Source organism: Triturus cristatus, chromosome 5_2 (assembly GCF_964204655.1).
Source record: "Triturus cristatus chromosome 5_2, aTriCri1.1, whole genome shotgun sequence".
Lineage (NCBI taxonomy): Eukaryota > Metazoa > Chordata > Amphibia > Caudata > Salamandridae > Triturus > Triturus cristatus.
Genome location: NC_140588.1, coordinates 340,882,945 through 340,908,314, shown reverse-complemented (window position 1 = coordinate 340,908,314; position 25,370 = coordinate 340,882,945). Strand labels below are relative to the sequence as shown.

General features: G+C 42.4%; 2 long non-coding RNA genes across 2 annotated transcripts; one reads left to right on the top strand and one right to left on the bottom strand.

Annotated features, from left to right (window-relative positions):
• Positions 1 to 7,470: 7,470 nt before the first annotated feature.
• LOC146822966 (uncharacterized) lies at positions 7,471 to 7,979 on the bottom strand. Its single transcript, XR_014961860.1, has 3 exons — positions 7,892 to 7,979; positions 7,652 to 7,791; positions 7,471 to 7,559 (listed from the first exon to the last, which is right to left on the bottom strand). It is a non-coding gene; the product is annotated as an uncharacterized LOC146822966 (long non-coding RNA).
• Positions 7,980 to 16,545: 8,566 nt separating this feature from the next.
• LOC146822965 (uncharacterized) lies at positions 16,546 to 17,055 on the top strand. Its single transcript, XR_014961859.1, has 3 exons — positions 16,546 to 16,633; positions 16,735 to 16,874; positions 16,967 to 17,055. It is a non-coding gene; the product is annotated as an uncharacterized LOC146822965 (long non-coding RNA).
• The last annotated feature ends 8,315 nt before the right edge of the window (positions 17,056 to 25,370 follow it).

The following is a 25,370-nucleotide window of genomic DNA, read 5'->3' as shown; positions in this document are numbered from 1 at the left end:
GTGACAGGTCACTTATATCCAACCCTTACTGGTGAATGCATAAGATTGTCGGGGGACCTGGGGATGGGGAGGGCTGCTGGCCTTGGCTGGTGAAAAGTCTGAGCCCTCTCAGATCCCCAGTGTGCTATATGATTTTGCTTTGCACCATTCATGTGTTGGTCGACACGGGGCAGTGGATGCTACACATAGGAAGTGGGGAGGAGAACTCCGCGACATCTCAAATGGGGAAGCATCATTGGGGAGTACATATCGATGTTTACCTGGGGGGAGGAGGGTGGGATCTGGGTTGGTTTATCAGAGGGGTTTGGTTAGTTTTTGTTCCTAGACAGAGCAAGTTCACAGACAAAGCACACGCACACCGATGCCATGTGAACGGGTGAAGAGGTGGAAGGCCGAACCACAGGAAATTGCAGAATGAGGGGGACGTAGGATCCCCTGGGAGTAGGGAAGGGGATAACACTAAAACCTATGGTTGGTATGGTTAATATTATCAGTTGGAATGTTAGGGGGGTGAGGGATTACACAAAGAGGTAGAGGGTACATACCTACCTTAGATGGTATCATTTAGGAATTGCATTTCTCCAGGAGACGCATTTTATTGACTCATTGGTGGACAAACTGAGTAAATAGAGAGGGCAGTTGTATACTTTCACTTATTCATCCTACTCGAGAGGGGTTGCCTTCCCGGTAGCTCCAGAGGTGCAAAATGCGTGAGGTGTGTGCAGATGTTGAGGGACGGTATTTGCTCCTTTCAGGGACACTGGATGGGCAAGATATTAACTTTCTAAATATATACGCTCTGTTGCAGGGATTCTGCGCTCACAAAACTATGCGTAGGATTATGGGACCTTAGTGTATAGGGGCTGAGTCCTCCTACCACCTTAGTACCCATGAGCCCAGGACCGACTAGCTATAGTGTCTCACTTGCTCTCATTCTCACTGACAGAGAAACAAATAACTGGACACCCCAGAACACAACACTCCAGACTCTCTCAGAAATCGCGGTTACAAGACACACCCTTTTGCTCACACTCTTGTACTTGTCCACAATAAGATCTGACAGAGACACAAACAAGTTTAAAATATTTATTTTAAATTAACGTTCTCTAATATGCTGTATACATGCCAAAACAAGCAGGAAAATGCATAACACCCATATGGTAAGCATAGTAATTAGTCCGTATATCATGAAAGGAGCTGTCATTATAAAAAGACAGTGTAGCCTATTCTCTCTCCCCTTGTATAGAAGCAGAATGATTACATATCAGAAGATCTCTGTGTTATCAGTACACTCAGCACCGCAGTCTATAGATGGTAGATCTACATCATAGGTGCTGTCTTGCTCTTCTCCCTGGAAAGATCCCTCTGTAAGTGTGTCCTACCCACTTGTGTATTCCAAGAAGACCAAAGCACGTATTCCCAAACTACAGCTGCATCTGCATGTTTTGTCTAGGTGCTAGGGCCTGACCAGAACAGAATAACAAGGGGCATTGTTGTTCGACCTTGCGCACAATGTTCAGACTAAATCCCAGGAACATGCTGAATGTGAACACAACTACAGGTTCTCATGTCAAAACGACAGAAGACACTTTTGACAAATAACTTGTGTAGTTACTTGTGTAAAGTTGCGGACTATCTGCAACATGCTCATGCTACCTTAGAGAATATGACAATGTCCCCATGGGCCATGTGACAGCTCCTAACTGTGGTGATAAATGATTTTTTGGAAAGAGGGTAGACCTACTCATGCTGAGCCTGGAGACACCTCTTCTCTGGGTTGGCAAGTTCAACTGCATCTTAGATTATGACATGGACAGGTTCCCCCTAAACAAAACACAAAACCTGGCATGACAATGTCTCTGGGGGAGGGCATGCATGACATGAGTAGTTGGTTGGACATAATGCTTATAGCACAAGCTGGCTGACTGGGTCCTGTCGGATCATGTTCCGGTGCCCTGGCATATTCATGGCGAAGTGAAATCCCACCTGTTCCCATGTGGTTCCCTGTTCACATGATAGTTGGCGACCTGAACATCCACCTTGAAGACCCGGCCAACTCGGCAGCCCTTGACTTGATTCAAGATCTAGCGGCTCTTGACATCCGGTTACTAAACTCCGGTGCCACCCACACCAAGGGCCACCTCTTAGACCCTGTACTTACAAACTCGCCTTCAATGTCAGCCAAAGAGGCCTTGCCCCTCCCCTGGACAGACCACTTTATGGTCTCCTTCCAACTACCTGTAACCTCCAAGAAAAATCGCACACCCCCCACTTTTAGCAAGGATAGGACCTGGCCCAGACTCTCCACGGACGAATGGACTCAGACCCTGGAAAAAAACATCCCTGCCCAGGCAGAAGACCCAAATACCGCAGACAAAAGATTCAGAGATTGGATTACCGCCTCCCTAGACCTTATACTTCCACTCAGAAATAGGGAAAATAAAAACGGCAAACGTGGCTCAGCTCCATGGTATTCCACAGAGCTAAGAGCACTCCGCAAAAACTGCAAAAAGGCCGAACGTCTTTGGAGAAAGACCTGGCAAAATGCCAACAAAGAAGACTACCAGGCTGCGGTCAAAATTTACAAAGAAGCTATCAAATCAGCCAAAGCTTCCTACTATACCACACGCATACAAGAAGCATCCAATTCAGCCCGAGAATCTTTTTTAATCGTCAAAGAGCTGACCAAGGTCCCCACCACCTCCTCCTCTAACACACCCAAAGTCGACAGAAGCAATGAATTAGCCATTTTTTTCAACGAAAAAATCACCCGTATCCTGGCTTCCCTCCCTCCCTCCAGCCTTCCCAGCCTTACGGAAAGCAGTCCGGTCCCCAATTTGTCTGAAAGCAGCTGTCGTCCTTCGCTTAAGACTTTTCGACCTGTCATCCCCGCAGAGGTTGAGCGAACCCTTGTAAAAATGAAAAGTGGATCGCCCCTGGACCCAGCCCCTATCAGGTTCCTTAAGACAGTAGCCCCAGTAATAGTTCCCACCATTACGGACCTCATCAACTGTTCGTTTTTACATGGCATCGTCCCCGACAGCTGGAAGAGTGCGGTGGTCAAAGCACTCATAAAAAAACCCCAGCTGGATCCAGCAGACCTGACCAACTATAGGCCAATATCCCTACTCCCTGGCATTAGTAAAGTCACCGAGAAATTGGTAAATATCCAATTATCTCAGTTCCTTGAGACAAACAAACTGCTCAGACAATCCCAGACCGGGTTTCGCCCAGGCCACGGAACGGACACCGCACTGCTTGCGGTGATTGAAGAGGCAAGGGGCTTACTAGATTCAGGAGGATCAGTGGCAGTGATCCTCCTGGATCTAAGTGCAGCCTTCGGTACGGTCAACCACCGTGTCCTTCTGAGCAGACTGGCGAAAGCAGGACTTACCGGGACAGCTATCGGATGGATCGAATCCTATCTTACAGGACGCACCTTTCAAGTCTGGGATGACAGTCACCACTCATCCACCCTCCCACTCACCAGCGGCGTGCCTCAGGGCTCTTCCCTGAGCCCCACGCTTTTTAATGTCTATATGGCCCCCCTCGAGGACGTGGTAACACCATTTAACATCAAAATGGTGAGTTACGCCGATGACACCCAACTGGTTGTCTCCCTGTCCCAGCTGATTGACCATCCGGAAAACCTGACTAACTGCCTCATAAACATCCACAACTGGATGAACGAATCATCTTTGAAATTGAATGGGACAAAGACAGAGGTAATGTTACTCGGTAAGCAATGGACATCTATCCCTCCCACGATATGGCCCGATGTGTTCGGTGAAATCCCCCCCCCTAAATCTGAAATCAAAACACTCGGGGTGTGGCTAGAGCCACAACTCACGATGAAGACCCAGGCTACCAAAACCTCGGGCACATGTTTTGGGCTCATGTGTAAGACTCGTAAAATCCTGCCCCTACTCCCTCCTATGTCCAGAAAGCTCCTTATCCAGGGCCTAGTGCTGTCCCGCTTAGACTACAGCAATCTAGTCTATCTGGGTGCCCCCGAGGCTACCATCTCGAAACTCCAGCGCACACAGAACGCGGCAGCACGTATGATCACCCACACCCCCTCCAGAACATCTGCCAAGCCAGCCCTTAAAACCCTGCACTGGCTCCCGGTGCGCCAAAGGGTGCACTTTAAAGCAATGTGTATCACACACAAGCTCTACAACGGTTCCGGCCCAGCGATCCTCAGCAACATGATTACACCCTATACAGCAACCAGAGTGCTACGATCGCAAAATGAGAATCGAGTCCACATTCCCAGATTCAAAAAAGTCCGCACGGGAGGCCGCCAATTCTCCGTTCAGGCGGCCAAAGGCTGGAACGCACTCCCCCTGGCCCTCAGATTGGAATCTAATTACCTTGCGTTCCGAAAAAAACTTAAGACCCACTTGTTTCCCAAGTAACACCCTTCGACTACCTCCTGTCTCAATAGGTTCAAGTTACATAGCGCGGGGATACCCTTGGGTCACCAGGCGCTGTAGAAATCGCTAAAATAAATAAATAAATAAATGTGGTGACAGAGCCCTGAGTTCCTGCGCGACACTCTATTTCATGTGGACATCTGTGATGTTTTGGAGCGATACATGGAGGGCAATTGGTAGTCCACTGAGACCAAGGCTAATGAGTGGGATGCCTTGAAGACTGTACTGCGTGATAAATGCCTGTACCAAGTCTATGGTATTAGGCGAATGTTGGAGAGGGAGATACGAGACCAGGAGGATGAGCTGGTTGGTGCCCAGCGGGGAGATCCTGGGAACCCGTTGTTGCAGGGTAGGCTGTTAGAGGCCTGGCCTCTGATGGATGAGACCTGAGATAGGCTCAATAACTGTACATTGAGGGAGTAAAGACAGTTGCTGCACAGAGAAGGTGACAGGCCTGGCTGCCTCATGGATTGGTTACTCTGTAGAGACAGGCCAAGTTACTCAATTTTGTTGCGAAAGTAGAAAACGGCATATATGTCACGAACCAAGCAGTGATTAACAATGAGTTTCAGCAGTACCTTGGGTGAGTGTATAGCCAGAGGGGCGACCAGGATGAGGAGAAAAAAATCTCCACCCACAAAACTGGGTGAAGTTGAGAAACGTCACTTTTCATGAAGGAGGCCAATGTTTCCCAGATTCTCATAACTTCACTTAAAGTGCAGTTTAATCTGCATGGATCTTGTGTGGTGGAAATTTCTAGTCACGTTCTTGGAAATGGTGATATGCACTAGGGTTGGCAGAAGCTGAAACAAGGAATGGGAATAAGTGAGGTTGGTGGCAGGGATGTAGGGGGCCTTGAGCTCTGTACAGGGAACATTGAAGAGGTCTCCAAGAAGGGAACAAAGAACGTGTTGGAGAAGGAGATAGGGGATTGTATGGGTTCAGACACTGGGCAGGGGCCATATCTGTTGTTCTGGTTCAGAGACGGACGGCCTCCAAGTGGTAGCAGTCCTTCCACTGCCCTGAGCGGCATAAGGAACAGTTTCTGGTTAGCACGAAGGATTACTAGAGGTAACTTATTTTTAAATTAGATTCTTTTGATAAAGGATAAGTATTTGTGCTACATCTTTAAAAAGTCATTGTTTGTAAACAGCTTTACTTTGTGAACAATAAAAGCTGTAAGTAAATCCAACAGACTTGCATGATAGCAAACTAAAACAAATAAAAGTGCACGGTTGAGCCGTGCATAGTGTTATGTGTTTATAAATAGGCTAAGGAATCCAGCCAACAACTACTCCCTTAACTAAAAAGTAATAAAACTGCATTAAAATATCATTGTATGAGCAACGTAAACACATCAAATAACACCCACTGACTGAATTGTAAGCTACACGTCATGTTGCATTTGCAGTCTATCAAAACGATTAATTGATGCCCACTCACCAAAAGCTAATGGGAACATCATTTGGAAAATGTAATCATCAACAAAATGCCATTGCCTTTATAAAAGACCATCCCAACAATGGCTAATCATGAAAACAAATGAAAGCCAAGAGGTGAATGGGACTGTCACAACGCCTCTATCGCCCCTTTTGCCCTTTGTACTTGCTAGAGTACTTACTTTAGGAACTGAAGACATGAGGTCCTCTAAATATCTAAAGCTGTCTGTACACAGACCAAATAATATTAGTTTTCAAACAGTATGGCAACAACGCAGTCAGGGAAATCTTAAGGATTTTTGGGACCCTAGCCCAAACATATTTGGTGGGGGTGGGCTGTCCAGAACAGATTTGAATTTATGATCCAGTTTCAGCTCTTTTATGCCCTCTTTGGCCAGGTCACTGACAGTGCATAGGTGCCCTTATCCAAATTCTCAAAATTGTAATATAGCAGCAGCTCAGTAATATTACTGCAAATAATCTCTGTGACACCCTTCTTTAATTTATTGCATATGGGGGTTCTGTTATGCTCTAAAATAAACTTTTTTTATGAGTGTTTCATGAAACATAAACACAACATATATCTGGAAAATGCCTGTAATAGACTCTCACACATCACCCACATTAAAAATAAATTTAAGGAAAACGTTATTTAAAACAATCTGTTTAAGAATTATTAAAGAAACAGCAACAACTCTCAACTGGTATCATTCAACAAAGACAAATAATTTGCATGTAAAAAACATTACAGAAGAGATAAGGAAGACTCAAGAAGAGAATGATTTGAGAAAAGACATACTGTATTAAATTAGAAAAATTACTTACATAAGGACATGTATAAATTTAAATAATCCCAAAAAATTGAAGCAGTAATAGCAGCACTGTACATCAAATTAATATACCATAAAGACAACCCGGACTTGTACTTGGTGCTTAAAGTGTATGTGACACGAAGACGGCGACGCAAGTGACAAGGTGAGATCAGCAAGGGACGGCGCAACGTGAAGTGAAAGTGAATAATGGAACAATAATCACAAGGTTCTGAATTCAATTTTCGACATTATAAAAATAATTTATACATCAATTTAAAGAACCATAAAGCCATCAGTTAAGCTGAAAAGTCGACGGCGTTTCGATCCTGATTAAATTGGGATCATCGTCAGGACAGGGTTGAATTATTCATCACAGTGCTATACAAGAAAAGGAAAACAGTATGAATGAATAGTAGAGAAATATAAATTGTAAAAGGGAAAAGCTAGGGTCTGAATATTCAGAAAGCTAGTCTTGCCATATAATCAAGACATGCAGATGTGACGGAGGAAAAGGCAAGGTAGGTGATGAAGTGGGGGAGGGGGGAAAAGAAGAGCGGGGAAGGGAAGAGTGGAAAGTAGAGAGGTGACAGGCAATTTATTTACCTAAATGGATGAAGGTTCTAGGCTAGGAAACGGTGGAGAAACAGGGTCCAAGGTAATTCTAAGAGGAAAGAGACAAAGGGTATTCAAGTAATACAAGCGATGTCAAGATAGAGGGAAAAACCCGAGGCTGGTCAAACCAATTACCTGGGACTAGGTGACAGGGGGCGAGGGACTGAATCCGGTCAGGGCAATCAAAGTCAGTGAATCTTGGTAGACGAGATTGAACTCGTGGCCATGAAGGCGTAGTAACTGGTCAGGTGTCAAGAATTCTGAGGTGGGGGAGGAAAAAGGTGTCAAGGTTACAGCCAAAGTGTTACGTGGTGCGAAGTCTAATTGCCACATGGAAACCGGGAAAACCTACAGTGAAATTGTATTCGGTTCACATACAACAAGAAAAGACTTGAAAATGAAAAATTACAGGTCACGAGGGATCCATGATCCTGATTATCTCGATCAGGGAGGAATGTAGAAATTCCGGGGGAGGGGGGCGGAAAGGACTGCCTGAAATGGGAGATAAAACAAAAAAACGGAGTTTGTCCAGTACCGCCATCAAGGGGAGGGAAGGGTGCAGGAAATGTAAAAACGGGACAGGGGCGCTTACCTAATGAATACGGCGTCCGGAGGGCGTCTCAATCACCAGGACTCCAGTAACACGTAATTACTCTGCGGGAATACGAGGGAAAGCAAGGCTGTACAAATAGGAAAGCAGGGGGTGGGGCTATGACGTAAGAATACGTCCGGTGGAAAGGTCGAGTGCAATGAAGCTGGAAGAAAGTGTACCGAAGGGAGCAGGGAAAGAAACCAGAAGGTTGAAAGGAAAATATCAGAAGGACACAAGACAATTTGTAAATTAATTACAACTATCAAGGAAAACATGTAGTGTAATAATAAAGGCCTGTATATATTAAAAAGCGGCTATATATAAGGGAAAAGTGACATGCTATGTAGGACATATATAGCTAATATCCTAAAGAATCTCATAAAATACAAATCGTATAAGGGTCAATGAGAATTAGAAATTGGCAAGGGGCCAGCGGGTGAAGAAAAAGAGGGGGAGGGTTAGTGGCGGGAAGGGTAGAGGGAGGGGGGGTGGGGAAGTAGGGAGGGAGGAGGCGTTGGATTGAAGGGGAAGGAAAAAGGGAGAGAAAACAAAGAAGGAAAAATATCAAAGAGTCAGTAGATTCTATGCAAGTTTAAGAATCATGGGTGGACAGAAATTCAATTCCATGAGAACATCTGTGTATGGGGGGGGGGAGGGGAGGGAAAAAGGAGAAAGGCAAAGGAGGAAACATATCAAAGAGTCAATGGGTTCTATACAGGTTTAAGAATCATGGGTAGAAAGACATTAAATTCCATGAGAACAAATGTGTAGAGAGAGACTTCAGAGCAATATCGTACTGTTCCATTCATCAATGGTATTTAGGCCCGCATTCACGGAGTCACAAATGGTCATCCATTTAGACTCACTTTTGTTCAACAGTAGTTTAATATTACCCCCTCTTAGGGGTAATGTGGGTTGTTCAATCACTTGCCAAACAAAATCTGTGGAGTTGTGACCCTTTTCCAGGAAATGGTTCACCAATGGAGCAGTCAATGTTTTACAGTGTATTCGGCTTTTGTGTTGTATGATACGTTGTTTAATCATTTGGGTTGTTTGTCCAATATACGTAAGGTTACAGGGACATCTGATTGCATACACCACATTAAGAGACCTGCAGTTCGTCATGGTTTTAAGTATGTAGCTGCTGGTGCCTGTTTTAAACTCCTTAGTATTTTGCGTTAAATCACAAACTGAACAGTTCTGACATTTGTAGTGGCCGGTGATAGGGGGGAGGCCCCACGCTGATGTGATGGTATTTGTTTCAGGTGTGTTGGAGGGCCAAGTTATAGCATGGACCAAATGTGTCGCAAGATTTTTACCCCGTTGATATGAAAATAGGGGAGGTTCCTTGAAAGAGTCCAGCTGTCTGAGTACAGACCAGTTACGTTTGATGATTTTGGAGACCAAATGGCTACAAGGGCTAAATTTGGAAACAAATGGAATTCGTGACATGTTTTGTTTGGGTTGTGGTGTCAAAAGTACTTCCCGTGGACAGTACCAAGCTCTCTTCCGTGCTCTAGACAGAAGGCGTTTGGGATAGCCTCTGTCTGATAACTTTTGTATTAGAACATCTGATTCAGAAAAGTAATCTTTACGCCACTTACAATTCCTACGAATCCGTAGGAATTGGCCATAGGGGAGACCATCTCGCAGAGCTCGAGGGTGATAACTTGAGTAATGGAGAAGGGTGTTTCTCTCCGTGGGTTTTCGAAAGAGGCGGGTGCCAATCACACCCTCCTCGGCGTGTATAGTGACATCAAGGAAAGGTAAATCATTGGGTTTAGCTTCACATGTGAAGTTTAGATGTTGTTGTGACTGGTTGAGCTAAACCATGAACAAATCAAGTGTCTCTGAAGTACCTTTCCAAAGGACCAGGATGTCGTCAATGTAGCGACGCCAGAGGGAGATACAATCAAGAAAGGGATTGATGCCCGTGAGAATGTGGGTTTTCTCCAAGTTGTGTACGTACAGAATAGCAAAATTTGGGGCAAAACATGCACCCATAGATACTCTTTTAACTTGTAGGTAAAAAGAATCACGGTATAGAAAATAATTGTTCTCTAATGCAACTTGGAGTAAATCCATTATAAAATCTGTAGGAATCAAACAGGGGCGTGGTCTAGAATCTAGGAGATCTCTTATAACTCGAAGTCCATCCGAATGGGGAATGTTTGTGTATAGAGATTCGATGTCTAAGCCTGCCATGATTTCAGAGTTGTTATCGAATGGTCTGTTCTCAATTGTCACAATGAGATCCATGGTGTCTTTTATGTAAGTATCCGTATGGGGTACGAATTCTTTGATAATAGCGTCAATATACTTGCCCAAAGGTTCCAAAATGGAACCACATCCGGACACGATTGGACGGCCCGGAGGATTCGTAGGGTTCTTATGAATTTTGGGAAGTATATACAGTACTGGTGTCCGAGGGAATTGGTTATTAAGAAAATTAAACTCCTTCGCAGATATTATATTTAGGGCTTTTGCTTTTCCAGTCAGTGTCAATATTTTATCTCTGAGAGCAGGTAAGGGGTCTTTGGTCAATTGTAAATAGTGTTTTTTATTTGAAAGTTGTCGTCTTATTTCCAAATCATATTTGTGATTGTCCATGAGTACTATACCGCCGCCCTTATCTGCTGGTTTGATGGTCAGTTCTGAATTATTTGCAAGGTTTTGGAGAGCTTGTTTTTCAGATAGCGGTATGTTATAGGGAACATATTCAAAACGTGTTCCTAAGTCAACTACTTCTTGTAGGACTAGGCGTTCAAATGTTAGAATCTCGGCAGGCATGGAAATAGAAGGGGGGTTGAATCTTGAGGGGGGATGAAAACGGGGAGTCAAAACATTAAGGTCACAGGGTTTGTCAGAGAAAAATTGTTTCAATCTTATACGGCGAAAGAATGTCAAAAGGTTGGATTGTAAGTCAAGGAAATTTGTGCGTTCAGTAGCTACAAAACTTAGTCCTTTACTAAGTATCTGGGTCTCATGTTCAGAGAGAATGTAATTAGATAAATTGAAAATGGGTATAGTCAATGAATCGTTAATAGGGGTAATTGAGATCATTGGGGAGGTCCCCATTGGTAATACCTGTTGCGAGTTTGTCTCTCCCCTGGGTATTGGTGTTGGTACTGGCGATTGTTGCGTGGTCTGGATTGTTATTGGCCGCGTCCGCGGCTGGGCCCTAAAAAACCAGGTGGTAAGAGAGGTTGAGGTCTTTGAGCCAATCCACTTGTGCTAGAAGTACTGGCTCCGTCTGAGTCTTCCAGGGAGGTGTTGGAGGAATCTGAGAAGGTAACTCGCTGGTTGTTACGTGATCTACCCCAAGTGCGTGTCCTAAGTGGGGTAAATGGAGTGTTGTAAAACTCTTCTCTAAGATAAGGATAAGTATTATCAACACTATAAAATTTGATATCTTTCTGTATTTTAGTGACTTTTTTATTTTGTTCGAAGGTATTGAAGGTCAAGATAGTAGCACTAATTTTATCAAGAAGGTTTTTGGCCTCTGTACAAGTAGTGTCTGCTAGAATCAATTTCTCCAATTCAGCAATTTCCTCCAGTTCAAGTCGACTATGTTCTATTGCGGTGTCAATACCTAACACCATCCAGTGGCGAGAGCAAGTAGTGGCAAGGTGGCTAAAATGTAACCGGAATTTAGGATCTTGAGTAAAGATGGCCGGTATGTTTCTAATTTGTAGGCCTAGTGGTATTACTCCTGATTTTAAGTATTCCGTGAGCATACGGGCATGCAAATCAGTCCTGATTTGCTTCTTTTTCAGTTTTTCAAGTTTGTCCAACAATAGACGAGAAGAATTAGGGGTGGAGACAGGGGTGGTGGAGGACAGGGGTCCTGAGAGGAGAGAAGGGCCACCAATAAGTCGTTGGATGTAATCCTCAGAGTAAGAAAGAGTCTCCCTAGACATTCTAATAGACAATTAAATCCCTAAAACCTCTCTACTTTCCACTCTTCCCTTCCCCCGCTCTTCTTTTCCCCCCTCCCCCACTTCATCACCTACCTTGCCTTTTCCTCCGTCACATCTGCATGTCTTGATTATATGGCAAGACTAGCTTTCTGAATATTCAGACCCTAGCTTTTCCCTTTTACAATTTATATTTCTCTACTATTCATTCATACTGTTTTCCTTTTCTTGTATAGCACTGTGATGAATAATTCAACCCTGTCCTGACGATGATCCCAATTTAATCAGGATCGAAACGCCGTCGACTTTTCAGCTTAACTGATGGCTTTATGGTTCTTTAAATTGATGTATAAATTATTTTTATAATGTCGAAAATTGAATTCAGAACCTTGTAATTATTGTTCCATTATTCACTTTCACTTCACGTTGCGCCGTCCCTTGCTGATCTCACCTTGTCACTTGCGTCGCCGTCTTCGTGTCACATACACTTTAAGCACCAAGTACAAGTCCGGGTTGTCTTTATGGTATATTAATTTGATGTACAGTGCTGCTATTACTGCTTCAATTTTTTTGGATTATTTAAATTTATACATGTCCTTATGTAAGTAATTTTTCTAATTTAATACAGTATGTCTTTTCTCAAATCATTCTCTTCTTGAGTCTTCCTTATCTCTTCTGTAATGTTTTTTACATGCAAATTATTTGTCTTTGTCGAATGATACCAGTTGAGAGTTGTTGTTGTTTCTTACATTATTACCCTATCTCAACGAGGTTTACGGGTTACACTCCTGTTGTTTTTTCTAAGATTGTGAGCAGCTTTTTAGCTGCGAGAGTAGATCACTTTGTGATCCACTAGTTTGGCCTATTCATTAGGTCTCTCTTTTAGGGATTTAATTGTCTATTAGAATGTCTAGGGAGACTCTTTCTTACTCTGAGGATTACATCCAACGACTTATTGGTGGCCCTTCTCTCCTCTCAGGACCCCTGTCCTCCACCACCCCTGTCTCCACCCCTAATTCTTCTCGTCTATTGTTGGACAAACTTGAAAAACTGAAAAAGAAGCAAATCAGGACTGATTTGCATGCCCGTATGCTCACGGAATACTTAAAATCAGGAGTAATACCACTAGGCCTACAAATTAGAAACATACCGGCCATCTTTACTCAAGATCCTAAATTCCGGTTAAATTTTAGCCACCTTGCCACTACTTGCTCTCGCCACTGGATGGTGTTAGGTATTGACACCGCAATAGAACATAGTCGACTTGAACTGGAGGAAATTGCTGAATTGGAGAAATTGATTCTAGCAGACACTACTTGTACAGAGGCCAAAAACCTTCTTGATAAAATTAGTGCTACTATCTTGACCTTCAATACCTTCGAACAAAATAAAAAAGTCACTAAAATACAGAAAGATATCAAATTTTATAGTGTTGATAATACTTATCCTTATCTTAGAGAAGAGTTTTACAACACTCCATTTACCCCACTTAGGACACGCACTTGGGGTAGATCACGTAACAACCAGCGAGTTACCTTCTCAGATTCCTCCAACACCTCCCTGGAAGACTCAGACGGAGCCAGTACTTCTAGCACAAGTGGATTGGCTCAAAGACCTCAACCTCTCTTACCACCTGGTTTTTTAGGGCCCAGCCGCGGACGCGGCCAATCACAATCCAGACCACGCAACAATCGCCAGTACCAACACCAATACCCAGGGGAGAGACAAACTCGCAACAGGTATTACCAATGGGGACCTCCCCAATGATCTCAATTACCCCTATTAACGATTCATTGACTATACCCATTTTCAATGTATCTAATTACATTCTCTCTGAACATGAGACCCAGATACTTAGTAAAGGACTAAGTTTTGTACCTACTGAACGCACAAATTTCCTTGACTTACAATCCAACCTTTTGACATTCTTTCGCCGTATAAGATTGAAACAATTTTTCTCTGACAAACCCTGTGACCTTAATGTTTTGACTCCCCGTTTTCATCCCCCCTCAAGATTCAACCCCCCTTCTATTTCCATGCCTGCCGAGATTCTAACATTTGAACGCCTAGTCCTACAAGAAGTAGTTGACTTAGGAACACGTTTTGAATATGTTCCCTATAACATACCGCTATCTGAAAAACAAGCTCTCCAAAACCTTGCAAATAATTCAGAACTGACCATCAAACCAGCAGATAAGGGCGGCGGTATAGTACTCATGGACAATCACAAATATGATTTGGAAATAAGACGACAACTTTCAAATAAAAAACACTATTTACAATTGACCAAAGACCCCTTACCTGCTCTCAGAGATAAAATATTGACACTGACTGGAAAAGCAAAAGCCCTAAATATAATATCTGCGAAGGAGTTTAATTTTCTTAATAACCAATTCCCTCGGACACCAGTACTGTATATACTTCCCAAAATTCATAAGAACCCTACGAATCCTCCGGGCCGTCCAATCGTGTCCGGATGTGGTTCCATTTTGGAACCTTTGGGCAAGTATATTGACGCTATTATCAAAGAATTCGTACCCCATACGGATACTTACATAAAAGACACCATGGATCTCATTGTGACAATTGAGAACAGACCATTCGATAACAACTCTGAAATCATGGCAGGCTTAGACATCGAATCTCTATACACAAACATTCCCCATTCGGATGGACTTCGAGTTATAAGAGATCTCCTAGATTCTAGACCACGCCCCTGTTTGATTCCTATAGATTTTATAATGGATTTACTCCAAGTTGCATTAGAGAACAATTATTTTCTATACCGTGATTCTTTTTACCTACAAGTTAAAGGAGTATCTATGGGTGCATGTTTTGCCCCAAATTTTGCTATTCTGTACGTACACAACTTGGAGAAAACCCACATTCTCACGGGCATCAATCCCTTTCTTGATTGTATCTCCCTCTGGCGTCGCTACATTGACGACATCCTGGTCCTTTGGAAAGGTACTTCAGAGACACTTGATTTGTTCATGGTTTGGCTCAACCAGTCACAACAACATCTAAACTTCACATGTGAAGCTAAACCCAATGATTTACCTTTCCTTGATGTCACTATACACGCCGAGGAGGGTGTGATTGGCACCCGCCTCTTTCGAAAACCCACGGAGAGAAACACCCTTCTCCATTACTCAAGTTATCACCCTCGAGCTCTGCGAGATGGTCTCCCCTATGGCCAATTCCTACGGATTCGTAGGAATTGTAAGTGGCGTAAAGATTACTTTTCTGAATCAGATGTTCTAATACAAAAGTTATCAGACAGAGGCTATCCCAAACGCCTTCTGTCTAGAGCACGGAAAAGAGCTTGGTACTGTCCACGGGAAGTACTTTTGACACCACAACCCAAACAAAACATGTCACGAATTCCATTTGTTTCCAAATTTAGCCCTTGTAGCCATTTGGTCTCCAAAATCATCAAACGTAACTGGTCTGTACTCAGACAGCTGGACTCTTTCAAGGAACCTCCCCTATTTTCATATCAACGGGGTAAAAATCTTGCGACACATTTGGTCCATGCTATAACTTGGCCCTCCAACACACCTGAAACAAATACCATCACATCAGCGTGGGGCCTCCCCCCTATCACCGGCCACTACAAATGTCAGAACTGTTCAGTTTGTGATTTAACGCAAAATACTAAGGAGTTTAAAACAGGCACCAGAAGCTACATACTTAAAACCACGACGAACTGCAGGTCTCTTAATGTGGTGTATGCAATCAGATGTCCCTGTAACCTTACGTATATTGGACAAACAACCCAAATGATTAAACAACGTATCATACAACACAAAAGCCGAATACACTGTAAAACATTGACTGCTCCATTGGTGAACCATTTCCTGGAAAAGGGTCACAACTCCACAGATTTTGTTTGGCAAGTGATTGAACAACCCACATTACCCCTAAGAGGGGGTAATATTAAACTACTGTTGAACAAAAGTGAGTCTAAATGGATGACCATTTGTGACTCCGTGAATGCGGGCCTAAATACCATTGATGAATGGAACAGTACGATATTGCTCTGAAGTCTCTCTCTACACATTTGTTCTCATGGAATTTAATGTCTTTCTACCCATGATTCTTAAACCTGTATAGAACCCATTGACTCTTTGATATGTTTCCTCCTTTGCCTTTCTCCTTTTTCCCTCCCCTCCACCCCCCCATACACAGATGTTCTCATGGAATTGAATTTCTGTCCACCCATGATTCTTAAACTTGCATAGAATCTACTGACTCTTTGATATTTTTCCTTCTTTGTTTCTCTCCCTTTTTCCTTCCCCTTCAATCCAACGCCTCCTCCCTCCCTACTTCCCCACCCCCCCTCCCTCTACCCTTCCCGCCACTAACCCTCCCCCTCTTTTTCTTCACCCGCTGGCCCCTTGCCAATTTCTAATTCTCATTGACCCTTATACGATTTGTATTTTATGAGATTCTCTAGGATATTAGCTATATATGTCCTACATAGCATGTCACTTTTCCCTTATATATAGCCGCTTTTTAATATATACAGGCCTTTATTATTACACTACATGTTTTCCTTGATAGTTGTAATTAATTTACAAATTGTCTTGTGTCCTTCTGATATTTTCCTTTCAACCTTCTGGTTTCTTTCCCTGCTCCCTTCGGTACACTTTCTTCCAGCTTCATTGCACTCGACCTTTCCACCGGACGTATTCTTACGTCATAGCCCCACCCCCTGCTTTCCTATTTGTACAGCCTTGCTTTCCCTCGTATTCCCGCAGAGTAATTACGTGTTACTGGAGTCCTGGTGATTGAGACGCCCTCCGGACGCCGTATTCATTAGGTAAGCGCCCCCGTCCCGTTTTTACATTTCCTGCACCCTTCCCTCCCCTTGATGGCGGTACTGGACAAACTCCGTTTTTTTTGTTTTATCTCCCATTTCAGGCAGTCCTTTCCGCCCCCCTCCCCCGGAATTTCTACATTCCTCCCTGATCGAGATAATCAGGATCATGGATCCCTCGTGACCTGTAATTTTTCATTTTCAAGTCTTTTCTTGTTGTATGTGAACCGAATACAATTTCACTGTAAGTTTTCCCGGTTTCCATGTGGCAATTAGACTTCGCACCACGTAACACTTTGGCTGTAACCTTGACACCTTTTTCCTCCCCCACCTCAGAATTCTTGACACCTGACCAGTTACTACGCCTTCATGGCCACGAGTTCAATCTCGTCTACCAAGATTCACTGACTTTGATTGCCCTGACCGGATTCAGTCCCTCGCCCCCTGTCACCTAGTCCCAGGTAATTGGTTTGACCAGCCTCGGGTTTTTCCCTCTATCTTGACATCGCTTGTATTACTTGAATACCCTTTGTCTCTTTCCTCTTAGAATTACCTTGGACCCTGTTTCTCCACCGTTTCCTAGCCTAGAACCTTCATCCATTTAGGTAAATAAATTGCCTGTCACCTCTCTACTTTCCACTCTTCCCTTCCCCCGCTCTTCTTTTCCCCCCTCCCCCACTTCATCACCTACCTTGCCTTTTCCTCCGTCACATCTGCATGTCTTGATTATATGGCAAGACTAGCTTTCTGAATATTCAGACCCTAGCTTTTCCCTTTTACAATTTATATTTCTCTACTATTCATTCATACTGTTTTCCTTTTCTTGTATAGCACTGTGATGAATAATTCAACCCTGTCCTGACGATGATCCCAATTTAATCAGGATCGAAACGCCGTCGACTTTTCAGCTTAACTGATGGCTTTATGGTTCTTTAAATTGATGTATAAATTATTTTTATAATGTCGAAAATTGAATTCAGAACCTTGTAATTATTGTTCCATTATTCACTTTCACTTCACGTTGCGCCGTCCCTTGCTGATCTCACCTTGTCACTTGCGTCGCCGTCTTCGTGTCACATACACTTTAAGCACCAAGTACAAGTCCGGGTTGTCTTTATGGTATATTAATTTGATGTACAGTGTTGCTATTACTGCTTCAATTTTTTTGGATTATTTAAATTTATACATGTCCTTATGTAAGTAATTTTTCTAATTTAATACAGTATGTCTTTTCTCAAATCATTCTCTTCTTGAGTCTTCCTTATCTCTTCTGTAATGTTTTTTACATGCAAATTATTTGTCTTTGTCGAATGATACCAGTTGAGAGTTGTTGTTGTTTCTTACATTATTACCCTATCTCAACGAGGTTTACGGGTTACACTCCTGTTGTTTTTTCTAAGAATTATTAAAGGCCATCATGGCAAGACTCTCTGCAGAACAGAGCTGGCTCTATCAGGGGGCCCCATGAAAGGCTGGGGCCCTGGGCCAGAGCCCACTTCCCCCATGCCTTAAAACGTCTCTGAACGCAGTCAGTGTAAATGTTAACAAATGTGCAAATTAAATATCTATATTTGTTCAGTAATGTGTGTCTGGTCACGGAGTAAGAAAGCGGTAGTAGTAAGATGACGTTTAGTTAGATCATACTCTATTAAACAACAAAATGCATACTTAAAAAAAATCCAGTTAAAAACAATAATAACTAACCATACAAATAAAACCAAAACAGTCTAAACAAAGTTTGATTGGCCAAATACTACATTTAAAAATGAGTCAACTGCACAGGCAATATCAAAAAGTTGCATATTAAAAATTGGCTGAATTGTACTGCCTCTTGACCTAACATCATATTTTAAGAGGTCACGGAGGTATGGCTTGCAATGTAAGTGTAAACCTAATTTAACAGACAGCTTTATCTTAGCACTTACTTATGTCGTACTTTTCCTGACGCACTAACAAGAAACTGAACACGACTGTTTCCACCTTAACACCAGCAGGCTATGCCAGTGCTTTCTCGTATTGAAACCAGAGCTCTATTTAAACGTTTTATTCAGTATGAATATGTTAATAATAATTGGGAGTAAACAAAAGCAGCCTGCCGACTGGTACGTCTGATATGCGTTTGAATGCAAATAATCTTCATTAGTACTAGATATTGACGTTTTCAATATCTTTTAGCCAATCAGAGGTTTTTTATGCTCCAGCCAATAGTTATCCTGTGATTAGAAACAAATGATGATGTGCAACCTTACCACTAATCCCTGACAAAACGTTAATGCAACTGAGTCTCTGGAAAAAAGGAGTTGGTCGACATCTGAAATATTTGACACTCGCTGTAACACAAACCTGGAGGCGCAGATTGTTTTCATGGACTGGGTTTGTAATGAGAGAAGCTTTCAGACTGCTGAGTGAATCTGGCAGGTGTCACAGAGCTCCCCCAGAAAGATCAGAATATTCTGCAGGGCTCAGTAGGAGACCATATATCATGTGTAACCTACCCCTGAAATCGTGGGCCCCCTGTCCTTAAGTTTGTCGTCTTCATTAAAGGGCACGTGGATATCCTGACCCCTGACACCCACTTCCAGAGAAAGCATCTTTAAATAAATGAATCCGACAAGAGAACATGCATTTGAGTGTGGTTCCATCTAAGAAACTTGAAAAAAAGGCGTAGTGAGGGAAGGGCTTATGAACCATTTTCAAACTGTTCAATGTATATTTTAAGAGTAGCTAGATTTCTGCTGAATATTCTTTCATGTTTGCCATATTCAAGTTTTAGTCAGCACAGATAAAACTTGGGTTTTTGTTTTTGTGCCTTATGTGGGCAAATCCATTATTCAGCACTTTGGAAACAGAGACTTCAAAAATGGGTGAAATGACACAGCACGCCAACAAAAAATAACAATCTTGCATCTCTGGGAAGGATTTGCACACAAAAAAGAACCCGAAAAAGGATGACTCATTTGTATATGTTATGGCCCCGAATTGCACTAGGCATGTGAGTGAAGAGACAGTGGTAATTTGTAAAAACTGGACCAACGGTGTATTTTAGACCATATTTTTATAAGGTAAATTGATAAATGAGCCACAAGTTCTGCAGGACACTTACAAAGAGGAGAAGCTTTCAGACAGCTGAGTGAATATGTCAGATGTTTCAGAGCTCCCCTAAAAAGATAAGAATATTCTGCACTGCTCAGCCTCAACGATGTTCACGATCGGAACGTAAACTGGCCAATCATTCCGACTCTGTTCCGACCAACTCACTGACTATTCCTGTCAGCCGGAACCGCACCGTAACCCCCAATGGACGGAATTTACAGTTTCCAACAGCTGTCCGACATGGAAAGTCTGTCGGAAAGTGACTTGGGGGGCCCCTAGCAGGGCCCCCTTGCCCTCGCGGCCTAAGGTTGGTGGCCGAGGGGTACCTAATGTACCCCCCCCTGTGAAACTCTGCACTGGGTGGCAGGCACCATGAAGTGGCTGCCACAGTGTGCAGTTTTTTTCACACACACCCCATTTCCCCATAGGAGTCTGTGTTACGGCCAGTTCTTGGACGTAACACCAGCTCCCATAGGAAACATTGGGAAGCCAACCGAACAGTGTTCGGTCGCATTGTAATCTGGCGGTCAGAACCGCCAACTGCAAGTCGGTCGGTGCCAAATCCGACAAGGTGTCGGGCAGAGGCTTTCCACCCGACATCGTAATGAGCCCCCAAAATGTTTCTAATATCTTCTTTGCAAAATAATTCTAACAGCCTTTTGGTGAAATAATTTCATGCTACAGATTATGCTTGTATTCTTCTTGTCTGCAATGAACATGAAAGAGCAAGACACCAAGGATGTAAGAGGTTTGTGGAAGGCTGATGGTATCACGATGTGTAAATAAAGAATTTAGTACCTCCAGCAGTTCATTATATGGATATTAGAAGTTGCCTCCAAATTCAATTACATTGTTAATGAACTCAGCCTTCTTCTGCGTTCCTCTATATCAGTGGTTGTTAACCCTTTGGCATATCTGGAGCACTCACTGAATCTCTACTGGAAGCGAGAGACCCCAACCTAAGTGAGAGGTCTGTGCATACGACTGCATCAATTGAAGCCTCCAATCACCCATACTAAGGTTCGTTTGCAGTACTTTCACTGCTCATATGAATCAAATTAAGAATACCAATTACATTTTTAGCTTTCAGTTTCAAGTTCCATCACATTTACGTAACATTTGAAAACTTTCCATTTTCTATTTTGTTATGTATATCTACTATATTACTGTGCTAATACTGTTTAGTTTTCTAGACGGTCGCAAAAGGTAGCTTTTCCTACTAACACAATTGCTTTTGTGCATTGCTTCCAGTGATTCTGTGAAAACAATAATCTTAAAAAACATGCATTTGCTAAATAAGCCATTTCAATGATGATGACATGACTTACAGGGTCATAGCGCATAAAAGGCAGCATTGGAACAATATATTGAGAAAATCCATATTGTTGTATGTTTTGTGTGTGCTCCAAAATGTGTCTCACCCAGATTACATACTTTGTGCACCAGAATAAAAATGGATGTTACTGATTGAGCGCTATTTTTGCTACTTAAATAAATGAAATGGAGCAAATCCATTTTGCCTCTCTTCCTTGTTATGACTCTAACTGTGTTTTCTCTGCAGCTACCAGAAGCTTACATTCTAATTGGGCACTGATCCACTCTCATACATGTGATAACACCCTCCCATTCAACATATCCATTGAAGTAGAGCCTTCCACCGTGAGACATGTTGTTTCAGTAGTAATACACAAATTCCTACCAATATTATGGAAAGGTTGTATTAGTGCAGAAAACACATCACATCCATTTGCACAATTTTTGATCTGTGTATTGTGGAGAAAAAGCAAGGGAATTGTGCATCAGTTCATACTACATACCTTTATTGCACCAGTAACAAAATGGAATGATGTTTAAATCTGTGTTAAAATATACACAGCTCCTTTTTTTCTTACAAATGATCTGCTAGTGTAATAGTTTTGTACAACGAAAACGTTGCACTGAATGCACGCTGTTACAAATGGTGCGAAAAGATCTTTCATTGTTTCTGCTTGCAAATGAGATACAGTGATTTTACCAAAACCCTAATCCCCTCTTTCACTTTTGAAAAGTGAAGGATTTGTCGTTTTCTCCACGTCTTTTTAAAACATTAAAAATAGTATGACATCTGCTCAATTTTGCTCGTTTTTACTTTGCTGCACAACCTCATTTGCCACATGTTTATTCCATGTTAAACAAGCTGTATAAATTTTGCAAAGCAGATTTCTCTGCTTTTTAGAAAGCCCACTCAAATCAGAGACAGGACCTTAAAAATCAGCTCAAATGTAGTCCGCCATATAGAATTAAAAAGACAGCCTCTTTTCCACAATGCTGCTCTTAAACATCATAAGAAAACACTCAGAACCCTCTCTCTAACCACTAATGCATGAAACTTTAAAAATAGAACAGTATTGAAAAAATGAGGCTTCATTTCCCTGAAACCTTCCTAAAAGTAAAAACCAATGAAGTTAATTAACATGCCAGTAGTACTTGCACATATTTATTACAATCAGTAAGTCCTCTTACTATTACACATTTATCTGCCATTGGTTGTTTAACTGTACCACTGTTTTTGTTTTTTTTTAGCTTAGCTTACATTTATTTGTTTGGTGTCTTGTCTAGTTATTGTCTTGTTGTGTGGTTAGTGCCTTTGTTACCTCTTTCATGAGTAAGAGAAATGTGGCAGAAGCATACTTGCCAACATTCTGCGACCAAAAAGAGGTAGAATTTTCAGTTGCCATAATCTTCCTAACAGCGAGTTATTAAGTAACAAAAGTAACAGCTGCAAAACTGTGAAATCTATCTTTGCATACTTAAAACATCCAGGAGAAAAACTGGAAAGATTTGGTTGTGAAAGTTGGAAAAAAAAATCTGTCTCTTTTTTTCATACACTAGTGATGGGAAACTTAACGAATCACAAAACAAAATCATCCTTATTGTAATGTTGTAAAAAAACAAACTACTTTAAATGGGAGCCTATCTTTATTTGCAGCAGCCATTAAAACGTTGTAGGTTTGACTTGCAAAATCAGTGGGCAAATCCTTACAAAATGGTGGCCGACTGCCTTAATTGTAGGACTGATGAGAATGCAGTGTCAAAGCCCCTTTCCAAGTTGTGTGCCTAAAATGTTCTAGCGATGCCAGGAAACACTTCAGTGTATGTGCCCAGGTGTTATTGGGGGTTACACACTTGCATGTTAACCAGTGCTTAATTTGAGCCTGTGGTTTCCGGTGCTCGGCACCGGCACTTAATTGGCAACACCAGCTCTAATAACAGTCTGTCACATGGTGGCGCTGTTTGTCTAATTTAGAGATGAGCACAACAACAGTAGTTTATTTATTCAATATGCGTTATAAACGACTAAAATCTGTCACTCAAGCCATTCTTAAAGCTTTGGGGCCTGGAATAGTCTAAAATGTCAAACTTGTAGGAGTGTGATGATTAGTAGTTGTGTTTGCCCTGTCATTGGCAGCGCTGGCAGGGGCGGTGTGTGTTACAAGCTGCAGTGGCCCCCTGACAAGAGCTCTGGCACTTATTTATATACAAATTAGGCACTAATGTCCACTGGATCATCTAATCCCTCTCGCTCCCTGCTCAATGTTTCATATTAAAGGCAGTTGTCTTGCGAGATGAGACACAGGGGGGAACCAAATGGCATATTCGCATTCATACACTATAACCACTCTTTAGTGAAGCGGCAGCAAACGTGCCGGCACAGGTTTGGAACAATAGGGTATTACCTTGTATACTATAGTTACATAGCCCTCTTTGGCCCTATCTTCAATGGTGTCTGTGACAGCACAATGTGATTAAGGGGCTCAATACAAGTCTGTCTTGTTGTGTGTTTACACACTATTTGTATTCATTATAGTCAAATCCTAGGTTACTAGTAAATGCTGTTTGATTTTATTGCATGTACGCTTATCATTGTATAACAATAAGTGGCATATGTTTTATGTAATATAATGTGATTTTATTTCAGATAATTGTATAACGTGGTGTTTTAGCTTAGGCCTAGTAGTCTCCTCTATGGAGAATAATAAATTGGAATTCTCATGAGATTCTTCTCACATTAAGGAGGACACTCTCATATTAGCTAAGAAACTGCACAAAAACAGTGGTCCTCATTTACAAGCCCATTGCGCTGCCCGTGCTTCACTTGATTTGATAGCAGCAGTGGACTTGCCCATATTTGCAAGGCCACGTAAAAGTCACCCTGCATGACTTTTCATGGGCTTGTAAATATGGGCCCCTTTCACGCATTACTCTGGGTGAAAGGGGTGTTTTATGGGTGTTGCTGTGGGTGTTCCCACGCAACATCCATGGAACCTGACACATTCCCAGGTTTACAAAGTTTTGTAAAGCTGGAAATGCATCAGAACCCTACACCTCCCCAGGAGAGGTGCAACAAGGAGAAATACTTTTATTTCTCCTCATTTTTTCCTCTTTCTATGCGTGCTGCACTCTGCAGCATTCATGGAAAGAGAAAAATGCCATCAATGATTGTTTTTGTGCAGGAAGGTGTCTCTTGCTTCACAAAACTAATCATGCCCGCAACACAGGCCCCCTTCCAACATGACCAAGGGTGTCTGCGTTGACAAACAGCTGCTGTTTGTGCACTGGCGCAAGGGAGAAGGACAGGAATCTTGCAGATAAGGCACATTCCTGCCCTTTTGTTTTGATGCACCCCAGCGCAGCAGGAGTGCTTGCTGTGCTGCAGTGCATCAACATTTTGTAAATGAGTGTGTGCGTCTTCAGCTCTCGCAGGGAGAGAGGTGCATGTCAGATTTCAGGGAGCTTGTTATGAAGTTGGGGACTCACAGATAGAGCCTACCTAGCCTTGCGGTTGCAGGGCATTTTGCTAATATTTAACATGTATGCAATGATGATATATTACATTCCTCTCAATGGCAGACTTTCAGTGCTAATGGTCATAAGCAAAGACTCAGTAGGATGGGGAATTATACTGATGAACATGTGCCTATTTTCAAATTAATTGTTTTCAGTTAACTTATACTCACCACAATTCTTGTGACATTTGCCACGTTATTTTTGCATATTCTTTGCTCTAGCTTGGCTTTGAATAAAGCCTTACGAAATACTAGTCCAGATTTTTTCGATATAAGAAAATCTACTGGGTGTGGCCAGACTGGTCAGGAAGACAACACTATGGAATTCCAATAGGACAGGTAACAAAGCTTACTGGCATGGTCAGAATTCTCACATCAGAGATTTGGGAGGTCGTTGCAGATCCTGGTTGTAGGGAATTTACATTTCTGCAAGGCCACCCCAGATTTGTCGCATTTTGCTGGACCTTATATTTGTGCAGGCTGTAGAACTCTGTGATCTTTACCCCTGCTAACCAGTGATAAAGGGCCTGTACTCCCCCTTTCAACACTTAACTTATCACCAAGTGCATAGTATATGGTACACAGTGTACCCAGAGCCTGTAAGTGAAGTGTCACTAGTGCACTGCAGCACCCATTGTGCCACCCACTACAGTAACAGTGCAAACATGACTTCAGGTCTACCATTTGTAGCCTGGCTGTTGCAGTTTATAAACTGCAAATTCGACATTTCAAAATTACCCCTTTTGACAGGTCAAACCCTTCCTTTTAAATATTGATGTCACCCATATGTGGCATTCTTGCCCATATGGCAGTGTGCATGG